At 35.5% G+C, this 12741-nt stretch overlaps 1 protein-coding gene across 1 annotated transcript in view; it reads right to left on the bottom strand.

Moving 5' to 3' along the window:
* Positions 1-12741, bottom strand: part of LOC150100817 (uncharacterized) — a 975156-nt gene that overhangs the window by 436663 nt on the left and 525752 nt on the right. The window lies entirely within an intron of this gene.

Here is a 12741-nt window from a genome sequence, read left to right as displayed (position 1 = left end):
TCAAAAATACATACTTAATTTCTCATTAGAAGGGCTCAACCAATCCTAAGTGAGGAATGGGGGGAACCCTACACGAATAAATAAATAAACTCAGCTCATCATTATCATGCCTGGCAACACACACACACTATCTTTCCTCTCTATGTTTTCTTTTGTACAACCTCAAGAATGAATCTCAGATCTCTTGCCACCCTATTTACACTGTCTCTCAAGTCATTCGTGCCCTCCATCACAATCATCTCATCTGCTCTTTCAACCTGCTTAATTGTATAGCCACACTTTCTATAGTTCCTCCAGGCAAACACTCCTCTGGCATCCTATCTTGCACACCATGGATCATCACCTACATTCCTCATGATTTCTACTCTAACACTTTCTGTGTTCCCCTACTTGCCTGCCATCATTCTATCCCTAGTTCCAGTACTCCCTCGTATTCTTCTCATTCCTTCTCTTCTACTGTTTCTAATCACTCCTCTTTTGTCAATCTCATAACTCGCTCTCATTCCCTCTCTTCTACTGTTTCTATTCTCTCCTTTTCTATCATTCCCATAACTCTCTCTCACTCCTACTCTGATTTGCCTTGCATTCATCTCTTCCATTCGCCTAATATCATTTTTCACGCCTCTCAACTCTTTCCCAAGAGATTCGACCTCCTCTATCAGCTCATCTCTCTCAAGTTAGCCACTCTTGCTCTCCATTCATCCTCCTAATTAAGACCATCTCCAAAAACTTCAAAATCATTCAACTTTCCACACTCCCCACTCTTATTTTTTCATTCATATTCCACTCGTTATTCTCACCTTCTATCACACTACTCGTCTCTCTAGGTTGAGATTCTCCTACCCCTGATGCGAGGTCAGTTATGGTAATCTCTAACTCATTAAGTTCTTCCCATTGCCTACATTTTACACATATATGTACCTCCCCCTCTCTCACTCGCCACATACCCAACTGTCGGGACGCATACATACCACAAAATCCTGTAGTATGTTATGCAAAATATAGTCCTTAAATGGGGGAGGACATGGTGACATGCCATTTGTAATTGGAGATATAGCTGCCGCCATTATTGATAATAATGCTGAGGAACTACTTCAACTAAATGCTCTACTATAAGCTAATTTACTAATGCGATACTATAAGTATAAACTATACTCAACGTTTATCTTCCTGTCACAATCATTCCCAAATCTCTGGCATCATCAGTTTACTGCAGTTCAGTTCAGCATATTAAGCAACTTGCTTGTGATCACTCTTTCCAAAGTGCATTACTTTATATTTTGCATTACTTTGCATTTTTTCCAAAGTGCATTACTTTGTCACATTAAACTGGAAAATGTTATCCTACTGGAAGACAATACTGGAGGCTATTTTAGTCATCCTGCAGTATCTCCATATCATCTTCATTGATTATTGCACTTTATTTTTTTCCCAGTTTTTCATTATCAGCAAACAACTTGATATTTATCCTTATACCACTTTCTGTATTACTGATTTACAAATTAAATAACAGCAGCTTAAGCAGAGATCCATGAATTACACCACTAGTCACCTACATTCTCCTGGATTAAATTCCTGCATGCAATTTATATATAATTATATATATATATATATATATATATATATATAGATAGATAGATAGATAGATACTAGTTTCATTGAATGATTCAACTTCTTCAGGTATCACAGCCAAAGAATTATACAAAAAATGACAGAGACATGATAAAATTACATCAACAGATGTAGTATAAAAGACACTAGTACATTTTAAAAACAGCAATGCGAGTTTGAGTTCTAAATTAAAGCTGACTACGTGTGTGAGCTGCCACAAGTGCACCAATACTGAACAGAGGCAATGTGTGTGTGCCTCAGAGAGATTGAAGCTAAGGCTGTTGTTAATATGGGATGAATCTAGTGAAATTTCTCTAGATTCGATGATCTTTCTTTCGAGTTCATCATAACACACATTGATATTAGAAGTTTTTGGCCAGTCTACGAGGTGTTGGTGGCCTTCATCCGAACTAATAGAGAAGAGAATGTGGCCAAAAACTTCCTAATATCCATGTGTGTTATGATGAACTCGAAAGAAAGATCGTCGAATCTAGAGAAATTTCACTAGATTCATCCCATATTAGCAACAGCCTTAGCTTCAATTTCTCTGATGCACACACATTGCCTCTGTTCAGTATTGGCACACTCGTGGCAGCTCACACACGTAGTCAACTTTAATTTAGAACTCAAGCTCGCATTCCTGTTTTTAAAATGTACTATTGTCTTTTATACTATATCTGCTGATGTAATTTTATCATGTCTTTGTCATTTTTTGTAAAATTCTTTGCCTGTGATACCTGAAGAAGTTGAATCATTCAACGAAACTAGTTGTATCTTAATATTAAATCTTGTTGTTTTTTTCATTCTCGGTATATAGTCATTCAAACTAATTTTTTATAATATTTTCTACCAAGTAAAGATGAACAATAATATAATATAATATATATCTGTCCATCAACCACTCTCTTATCCATATTACCAGCTTCATGTCCACTTGAATTTGCACCAATTTATGTAACAGAGTTTTCTATAGCAGCCTGTTAGAAACCTTTATAAAGTTCAGTAGTATCACTGTGTAGCCATTTCTTTTATCAAACTCAGTTGTCTTATTTCAAAAAAGTGAGCAAAAGATATAATCTTCACAAAATCATGCAGCTCTCCATAAAGTATTATATTTCTGTCAACTCATTCCCAAATTTTGCCCTTTTACCAACTTATCTACATGAACCACTGCTCCAGAGATTGTGGTCTGTAATTTGCAACTTTTGTCTTGGAGTGTCCTTAATGCCATGGCTATTTCACCCTCTTTCCACTCTCTTTTTCTGAGTTAGCACCAGTGCTTTTTTTCTGGCATAACACACTGGAATGGCATTCCGGCAGCTATTTTTTTACAGTTTTTTTCAATTTTTCAATAGTAATATTTGAAATAACGTTCAAGCGTACATAACACAAGCACATGCATGTTACCAGGTGCCTAGTAACACACATGCACACGCCATTAGCATCTACGTTTGTGGCTCTATGGACGTGTGATCGGCAACATGCAAAAGATTTTCGGTAAAACACTTATTCATTTAAAAACATCTTTATTGAATTGACGTAAATTTAACGTCATTATTTTCATATCCTTTTAGCATTTTTATTTACTTTTTAGTGTAAAAGTTTGACCCCAAGTTTGAAAATGAAAAAAAGATTTCCAATTAATTCTCAACCACCGGTTCTCAACATCATTAATAAAAAGCCCAGAATAATAACAGACATGATGTCAAAAAATTATGGAAATAATGGTGCCAGTTGATGTTTTCAAATCATCTCAAGCTAATCTTGAGGAGCAAGGCCAAACTGAAAATGACTGGCTGAATTGCTGGACATTAGATCAAAAAAATGATTTTTGCTCGAAAAATGAATGGATGTATATTTGTAAAAAGAAACTTGGCTGTAAGCCTTGCAGAAAAGTTAGAACTCTTGGAATTGACACAAAGATGAGAATGAAAAGAATGGGCCAACAATGAGATTACATATTCTGGTAGGAAGCTACAGATGAGCTCACTTCGAAAAAAAATGTTAGATCACAGAGAATCTGCTGCACACAAAGCAGTGTTAAAAATTGTTTCTGAAGCCTAAAAAAAGACCCTTAAAAATGTATTTTTAAAATCATTATCTCGTGAAAAAGAAATAACCACAAAAATTTTTCTAACTGCATATAAAGTAGCAAAGGAAAACCAATCATTCCATAATTTTGAAAGTGAAATTGATCTGAAAGAACTGAATGGAATTGAAATGGGTCATATTCTTCATTCAACAAATGCATGTATTAATATTGTGAATCATGTAAGTGAAGAAATGAGAAAAAATGTGTTTAAAGAAATCATTCGATCCAAAAATATAATTTCATTGATAAATCAACAACAATAAGCAATAAAACCACTCTCATAGTGTATATTCGATGCTGTATCGAAGGTGTTGGAATTAATTCACCGATAAATTTATTTTTAGACTTGATCGAACTTGAAAACGTAACAACAAAAAGTGTACTTGATTCCTTACTCCAATGTCATAACTATTATGGGATGACAGATCATTTAAAAAATGTTTAGTTTCTCTAGCATGCGATGGCGCTGCTGTAATGTTAGGGTGTAAAAGTGGAGTGAAAAAATTGCTGTCAGAAAAATTTCCTTCTATTATAGTTTAGCATTGTGCTTAATCACAGACTAGAATTATTAGTAAGTGATGCTGTAAAGGAAATTTCAGGAATCTATTGATTCCTGAAATTTCCTTTACAGCATCACTTATTGATAATCATTTAATCATTTATTGATAAACATTATGTCCTATACCATGCTTTGCCAAAAAACAGTAGAGTTGCATTTATGTGCAGAATCACTAAAGGTTGAGGTGCTGAAAATTGGAAGAATTTTAAGTACTCAATGGGTGTCATCTAGTTTCCATTCAGTTTTGGCTGTGTGGAATAATTTTGAATCTCTAGTGCATCATTTTGAAGATGCGATGCATGATCCTAGGAGAGATAAAAATGATAAATGTATTTATGATGGCTTAAGAAGAAAAATAACATCTACAGACTTTTCATTGGATCTAGGATTGATGTGTGACACTCTCCAAGAATTGTCTGAATTAAGTTTGGACCTGCAAGACAGTGACATGAACCTTTACAAGGCAAATCAAAAAATAAATGCACTTATACAAGTTTTTGAAGAAGGAAGACAGAATTTTGGACCCCCATTATAGATGTGCTGCAGCTGCTGTATGTAATCTGTGCTTTCGTGGAGTTTTACTTCATGAAAAAGCTCCAAAAAATAATCCTCCTATTGACCCAAAAACATTTTATACCAAACTGAAAGAGTCAATTGAAAAAAGGTTGCTTGATAGCAAAGATGTTGAGCAAAGAGGTCAAGCATGCAAGCCCACTTTGGGCTCATGCTTGACCAAAAGCATTGGCCTGAAGATATTGATGCTCAGCTAACATTCGGAGAGGCAGAAATTAGAAATTTGTCAATCCAACTGCAACTAAATGAAAGAGAAATGATTTGTGGATTCCGTGAATACATTCTCGATAAGACATACCCAGAAAAACTGTTGCATTTGGTACATGCTCTGAATACCATTCCCATTTCATCAAGTGAATGTGAACGCAGATTTTTGAAGATGAATTTAATATCACCCTAATAAGAGCTTCATTGAAGACTAAAACAGTTTTCGGCACTTTTATTCGTCAAACTCGTTGGATCACCTTTAAGACTTTTTGATCCTTCAAAGTATGTTGATCTGTAGTTACTTAGAGGACAACATTTGACCTTAGATACTAAGAGCAAAGAAAGAAGTTGAGATGATTTGTTTGACGAGAATTGGACAAAACTTTGGAAAACACTATGAACTTCTCTTAAATTATATAATGTTTTTACAAATTTACTTTTGGTTGTATATTTTAATTTGTTTGTTTAATTTTACATTTGATCATGTCTAAAATAAAAAATACTGAAGATAAATTATATTTAATTCATTTATGCGACTCCATGACAGCAACAGCAGCTTTATATTTCATTTAAATTAAGATTTGAATATAATTTTCTTTAATAAAAAGCTTAACAAGATGCGAGTTACAGCACCTTTTTTTCTAGAAAAAAAGCACTGGTTAACACTAAAACAAAACAACTTGGTCAGAGGTGCTGTGATTGCCTGTGCTTTGTACTGTTCACAAGAATGCTGATCAACTTTCTCTTTATTATAAAGAACAAATTACATGATAACCAGAGTAATTAACTTTAATGAAGGTAGAAATATTTCATACTGAAAATAACTGCATCATCAGTGTGTAGAAACAAGCACATAAATGAACAGGAATACATAGAAACAACAAGTAGTTTACATTGAAAACAGCTGCCACAAGCTAGAAATTAATGTTAACAACTTTCATTCTGATTCTGGTTAGACCAATGTAAAATGGCATCACAACTTTCTTTGAATAGGTTTTCATATATAAAACTGCTTCTACAGAGAAGATGAGCTTTATTCCACCAGATACTGTGTTTACTGTCAATACTATGCTGTACCAGACCAGATTTTTGAGATTTTACATACTCAATCTGATACTGATGTTCACTAATTCTTTTTTTTTTTTCACTGTCTGCCCAAAGTATGTCAATTACATTCACAAGGAATTTGGTAAACATCAGCTAAAGATTAGATTTCTCATTATTACTACTATTATTATTATTACACCTCCATGGAGTCAGCAGACTCATTGTGGTAGATTCATTCAACTGACAACATATTTATCATACTAAATCTTAAAATCCCAACATATTCCAGTAATGCATTTCATTGACTCACAATTCTCCATTTAAAAAACTACTCCTCACACTCTTACATAGCTTCCAAGGATGACCTCTGGTTCATCCCCTTCCACCTACTATGCTTTTTATAATCCTTTCAGAACTAATTTGATAAAATCCTATCACTAACTTAAACATCACTATCACATCACCTCTTTTCCTCCTATCCACCAAACACTGCAATCCACATTCCTTCAAACTCTCAACATAGCCAACATTCTAAAATTCTGATTATCTTAGTCACTTACCTCTAAACTCTCTCCAATGTCTCCACATCACATTAAAAACCAATGTTTTATGGGAACAAGAAGATTGAATTTGTGGAAATTCTGAGATAAGTATCTTAAGCAACATGTGACTGAAGCAAATATAGACTAATGTTTTAGATTTTGTGATAATTTCACAAGATGTAGTTGTTAATGTGATGTTGACACTGTTGTCAGTTTGTGACAGTGATCATGAGGTACTTGTTTGGGAAGTGATGAAATAAGAAAAGGTAACTGCCAAAAATGGATAAATGCGGAAGTATAAATGGGTGATTATAGGAAGCTCTGTAGTCATTGGGTAGATTAGTGAAAAAGATGATGACAATGCATGGAAACTCACAAAGCAGTATCTGACAAAAGCAATGTATAACTGCATACCCAGAGTTAAGCAAGTAAATAGAGTAAGAGTGAAATAGATGAACAGCGAAATCAAGCAAGCTGTGCTGGAAAAGAATACTATGGAGGAGGACGTACAAAACTGTTGGTGGTAATCGGATCCATGAAGAGTATAAAATACAGGCTAAAAAGGTGACAAGCATGGTAAAGAAAGAAAAGGTGAGTGGAGATTGGCTGGTCAGGACAAAGTTAACTCAAGGGAACAAGGGAAGGTTAATACTGGTGGATACTCATGGCAGCAGAATAGCAGTTGTAAAGGATATAGCAAACTTTTACTGAATGAGCACTTTATCAATGTATATCATACTGGTGTACAGCCTCCTTACACCAGTATCCTTTACATCATACTGCTGTAAAGGATGCTGTGCAATATATAGAAGGGAGGCAAGTATTAGGAGAAATGGAAATGAAAGAATCAGAGGTGTATCAGGTGTTAGTTGGGTTAGATTGTTAATAAGGCTATGGAAATGGATGGCATATCACCATGTATTCTTCAGGAATGTGCAACACAGTTTGGTTATGCCCTTGACCTGGTATTTAAGAAAGTCTTGTAGTGGGTAGGGTTCCTAAGGAGTGGAAAGAAGACAAAATGGTACCACTCCACAAGCATGGTTCTAGGACAGAGCCTCCATCTATAGTCCAGTCTGTGTATGTGGTTGTGAACAAGGTGTTGAAGAGACTGGTTAGGAATAGAATAGAATGCAGAATTCGGTTGATAGACACAGCATTCTTTATGATGGTCAGCATGGATTTTTCAAGGGCAGGTCCTGTTTTAGCTGTTTACTTGTATTTTATGATAAGGTAACAAATGTGTTAGATAAAGGAGAATCATACACAGTAATATTCTTGGCCTTTGCAAAAATGTTTGATATACTACATGATAAGTTGGTGTACAAGCTACAAAGGATAGGAATATGCCGGCTTGGAACCGGCATAGCTGACGAATCAGGCCTATGACTGGGTCAGTATTCCTGATTGTAATCCGTGTGTGTTCACGGGATCGGTCTGCCTGCTTGCGGGATGAAAAACCCCGGATAAACTGGCAGGAAAAACTCTACTGCCTGTGCCCAAGACCGGCTAACTTGGCTATGCCTGAGGAAGATCCTCATGTTCCTCACGTCTTTGATGGGAATCGAATCTGGAACACTCCTTCCCCAGGCATATAGTTGTGAAGCGCAAAGCCGCTAGGCTAACTGCGCGGACTGACGCAGTTAGAAGTATTGTGCTCAAATCTGGTCACCCTGATTTTCAGTGTGATGTGGAGACAGAGAGGATCCAGAGGCTAGTGACTAAGACAATATCAAGACTTTGGAATGCTGGCAAAGGAAAGAGAGAGGTTGAAAAATGCAGATTGCAGAGTTTTGTGGATAGGAGGAAAAGAGGTGATATAAAAGAGATATCTAAGTTAGTGAGAGGATTTTATCAAATTAATCCAGATGAGATTATAAAAAGAGAAGGCAAGAAGGAAACCAGAGGTTATCCCTGGAAGTTATCTGTCTTGAAGAGGGGGGGGGGGGGTGAAGAGTAGATTTTTTAGATGGAGAATTGTCAGCAAAGGAATGCATTATCAGAATGTGTTGTTAATGCAAGGAGTGTCAAGGATTTTAAGATTTGGTATGATAAATATACTGTTTATTGGGTGAATCTCCCACAATGAGTCTGCTGACTCCATGGAATGTGCAATAATAATAACAACTGAAATTATTAAAATGCACATTTCAATGTGAAAACAAATGCAGAAGGTGAGGTTAGATTTCATGGTAAGAAAATATAATAATTAACAATAATGCTTAGCATAAAATGAAGAGTAACGCTAAGGATAACCTCTCAAAATTCAGAAAATCGCAAATGTTTCTTAAGGTTTAGCCAATGGATAGAGACTTCACAGCTTTCTTTATATTCATTCTAATAAAAAAGAAACTTTAGTAGTTTTATTCCACTGAATTCATCTGAAAAAGGCCTGAGTGTGATTCTTGTTGATGAGAGGAATCGTTATATGTTTTATTTCTTCAATTGAAGATATTAGCTGATCTCCTATGGAATTAGCAGCGTATTTTCTTCCTAAAACTCGGGTTTTTAATCCCACGAGCATGTAAATCGACCTTGAGAACTCACACAATTTTCAGACAAAAAAATACTAGTGATAATTGTGGTGGGCAGTAGATGCCGTAAGGTGTAGATGATGGTAGCTGTGTAGTTGATGGATTAAATGGTGGAGATGAAGAGTTATCATTATGTGACACCTCCAGGGAGTCCAAATACTCATCGAGGGAGAGCACCTACTCTAGAACTCTGTCTCCACCACTCAATCCACCAACTATAACAAACTGCAACTACACTAACATCATCTACCTCCCACCACCACTAGTATTTTCGCAGATAATCACAAACATGACAGGATTTGAACCTGCAGCCTTTTGGCCGGAGAGTGGATATGCTAACCACTTGGCCAACCAGGCTGGCATCGAGGGAGAATGCTCCCTCTCAATGAGCCCTTGGACTCATTGGAGGTGCCACAAAATAATAATAATTTTATTTCTAGCAGATATAGTATGGCTGTCCAGATCTGACGTATTAGACTCATGAAGAAAAATACAGGGTGGCCATAAATTAACTTTCCCTCTTTGGAGGTATCTGTAGCTAAAACTAATACACGGAATGAGACCACATTTTATATTGAGACTTTCGAAGGCATGAGGAGATGAATTCCATGAAAAAAAGATTTAGTACCAAAAGTCGCCGATAGGGGAGATTTTGGCACTGGCAGAGCCGAAAGCAGTCAAATATTTGCAGTAAACACAGGTAAAAAGAATTATGCAAATTTTACTGTGCGTATGTGACAGCAGCGCCACCAATTCCACTTAGAAAGGGATTGTTCGGTCAGTTATTCGAATGGCTGATGAATTGTGTTCAATATGCGTCCTACCTTGCCTCAGCGTGCTTTACTTGTTAAGCTGTTTTACCTTAAACAGTGCAATGCCGTAGCAGCCCTTCAGGAATTTAGAAGGCTTCATAACCTGCATACAGGTCCTATATCAGCTGTAGCACTGAGAGTTATGATTAAGAAGTTTGAAGAAATTGGATCACTAGGAGTTAGACCTGGCAGAGGACGAAAAGCAGTACAAGAAGAGACAGTAACAGACATTGCTACTGCGGTTATTATTCCATTTTATCTAACTTTAATGTAAATTATCTGCTTGTTTTTGGCTCTGCCAGCACCAAAATTTCCCCTATCGGCGACTTTTGGTACTAAATCTTTTTTTCATGGAAATCATCTCCCCATACCTTCAAAGGTCTCAATATAAAATTGGGTCTCATTCTGTTTATTGGTTTTAGCTACAGATGCCTCCAAAGAGGGAAAGTTATTTTATGGCAACCCTGTATAATCTTGATGTTCTTCTAAGCAAACTGAGTAGCCTGACCAGTGTGCAACTATCTCTCTCTCTCTCGTAATGCCTTTTATTCCTTTAATCGGTCTATCTTTTGGAGACTGAGGAATAATTCAATCTCCAGTATATGAATGTCTGAGAAAGTGTGGATCCTAAGATCGATTCTCTTGAGATTACATGATGAAAAACCCAAGTTTCCAGGAGAAAAAAACCTGCCTGAGATCAAGTAACTTGAAAACTGGTTGAAAGAAGGGTTAACTAGATTTCAACTGAGAATGCAGCATTAAGGAAATAATCACCACTTTCACAGTTCTAGCAGTCTGCCTATAACAAGAAACAAGAAACATACAGAATTCTATAAACTTCAGCATAGGAAAGGAGGGGATATTTATTTTTCAGAGTTTGTGAATAAATTTACTTTCCAAAATGGACAGAAGAAATGTGAAGGTTAATCTGGTGAAGTAGTCTAATTCATTATTCTTACCCACCTCTGACATATGGAATGGAAATTCTAGAGGCATCTATAGCTAAAACCAATAAACAGAATGAGACCCAATTTTATATTGAGACCTTTGAAGGTATGGGGAGATGATTTCCATGAAAAAAAGATTTAGTACCAAAAGTCGCCGATAGGGGAAAGTTAGTTGAAATATAGGAAGTATTTATTAAGTAACATGCTTTCTTTAGCAGCTTTTTCTAAAGGAAGATTTGAATGACAGCCATAATAATTCATTACATTGTTGATTAAGTTTGATATTATAGCCAATGAAGGTGAAGGTAGTTCTAATAAAGGATAGTTCATTATTCAAAAGAAAATCAGTTGAACATAAAAAACATAACATACCAAGATTTTAATAATACTTAAAATCTGAGATGGATGATGATGTGACACAGCATTGATATACTTTCCAGTATGTGTTACTCATCTATATACAGAGAACTGTGAACTACCATTAGGCTATTGCAAGAAAGTCTAGAAATGGGAGACAAATGGAGGCTTCTACTTCCATGGTAAATTTAATTCTGTAACAGATTGAAATAATTTTCTTTACAAATTCACCAAGTTCAGACAATGAAGAGTTCTTCCAGAAAGAAAAACATCACCAATATATCAAAGCCAAATATATGGCTTAGGAGAAAAGATATGAATATGTTCTTTGAAATGTCAAGGTCAGAGAAATAGGAGACCCCATTGGAACTTACTCATGAATCTGACCAGCCACAGATATAGACTTCATTGGGATAAAAACAAAGTTCTATACAAAAGTTATTTCTTATTAGAAAGACTCCATAAGAGAAGCTGTGAAGCTCATTTCCATCATATGAACCTTGATAAAAAAATAACTGTATGAAGCTTTCCCAATTTTGAGAAGTTATCCTTAGTGATAATACTCTGCATTTTTGTTCTAAATGATTTTTATTAAACATTATTTTGTGTTTCAATGAATTCTAATTCTAATAGCTTATGGATGGAGTTCACCTTCTCATTAATATCATCACTATAAGAATCACTTTAATTTTAACTATTATTGTAATTTGTTTTATCAATTTCCCTATTTGCATCGAGAATCTTGAAATGTGGTGGCCAAAAATTCTGATATTAAATAATGATGTATTCCAACATAAGTCGGAATGTATATTCCATATATTCCATAATTTAATTTTTACATTATCCCTTCAGTTTATGTATCAAATTTTTCACAGTAAAAAATAAAGGAAATACAGTTTAGGAGAGTAGAAAAACACAACTGATTTTCATTGTGAGGCAAGACCCCTATGCCATTTCTTGGAGTCTTGAAGTGGCTAGAAAAAGTAACATGCTTAGTCTCTAGAACAGGAGGACAGAATTATCAAAAATTATTTAACCTGCCTACTAAACTGCATGAATGATAAGTTTACAATGTTTCAAAAATAGATATATATTTTAAGTGAATCCAATGTATTTATATTGATTTAAGGACAATTTATATGAAATTTATATGGACTGGAAGTATGGGAAAGCGACAGCAGTTGCCCAATTTAATGTAGTAAAGTGCAAAGTTGTGTTTTGAGATGTAACAATTACAAGCTGTGCACTGTACTGATGGAAATGCACTGTAGAAGAATGATGAGGCCAGATGGTGAGGCCACAATCATTCCCATATCCTCTTGGGAATGATTGTGGCCTCAATATTAATCAATATAACCTGGCTCTCAATATAACAATATATAAACTCAATATAACCTGGCAATATAACTCCCTGGGAGTTATATTGCCAGCCTGGTTGCCTGAGTGGTTGGCATATCCAC

Source organism: Typopeltis vanoorti, chromosome 12 (genome assembly GCF_054136105.1).
Source record: "Typopeltis vanoorti isolate ZY-2024b chromosome 12, IOZ_Tvanoo_1.0, whole genome shotgun sequence".
In the NCBI taxonomy this organism is placed as follows: domain Eukaryota; kingdom Metazoa; phylum Arthropoda; class Arachnida; order Uropygi; family Thelyphonidae; genus Typopeltis; species Typopeltis vanoorti.
The sequence above is the reverse complement of the archived record's forward strand: the minus strand, read 5'-3'. Positions and strand labels throughout refer to the sequence as shown.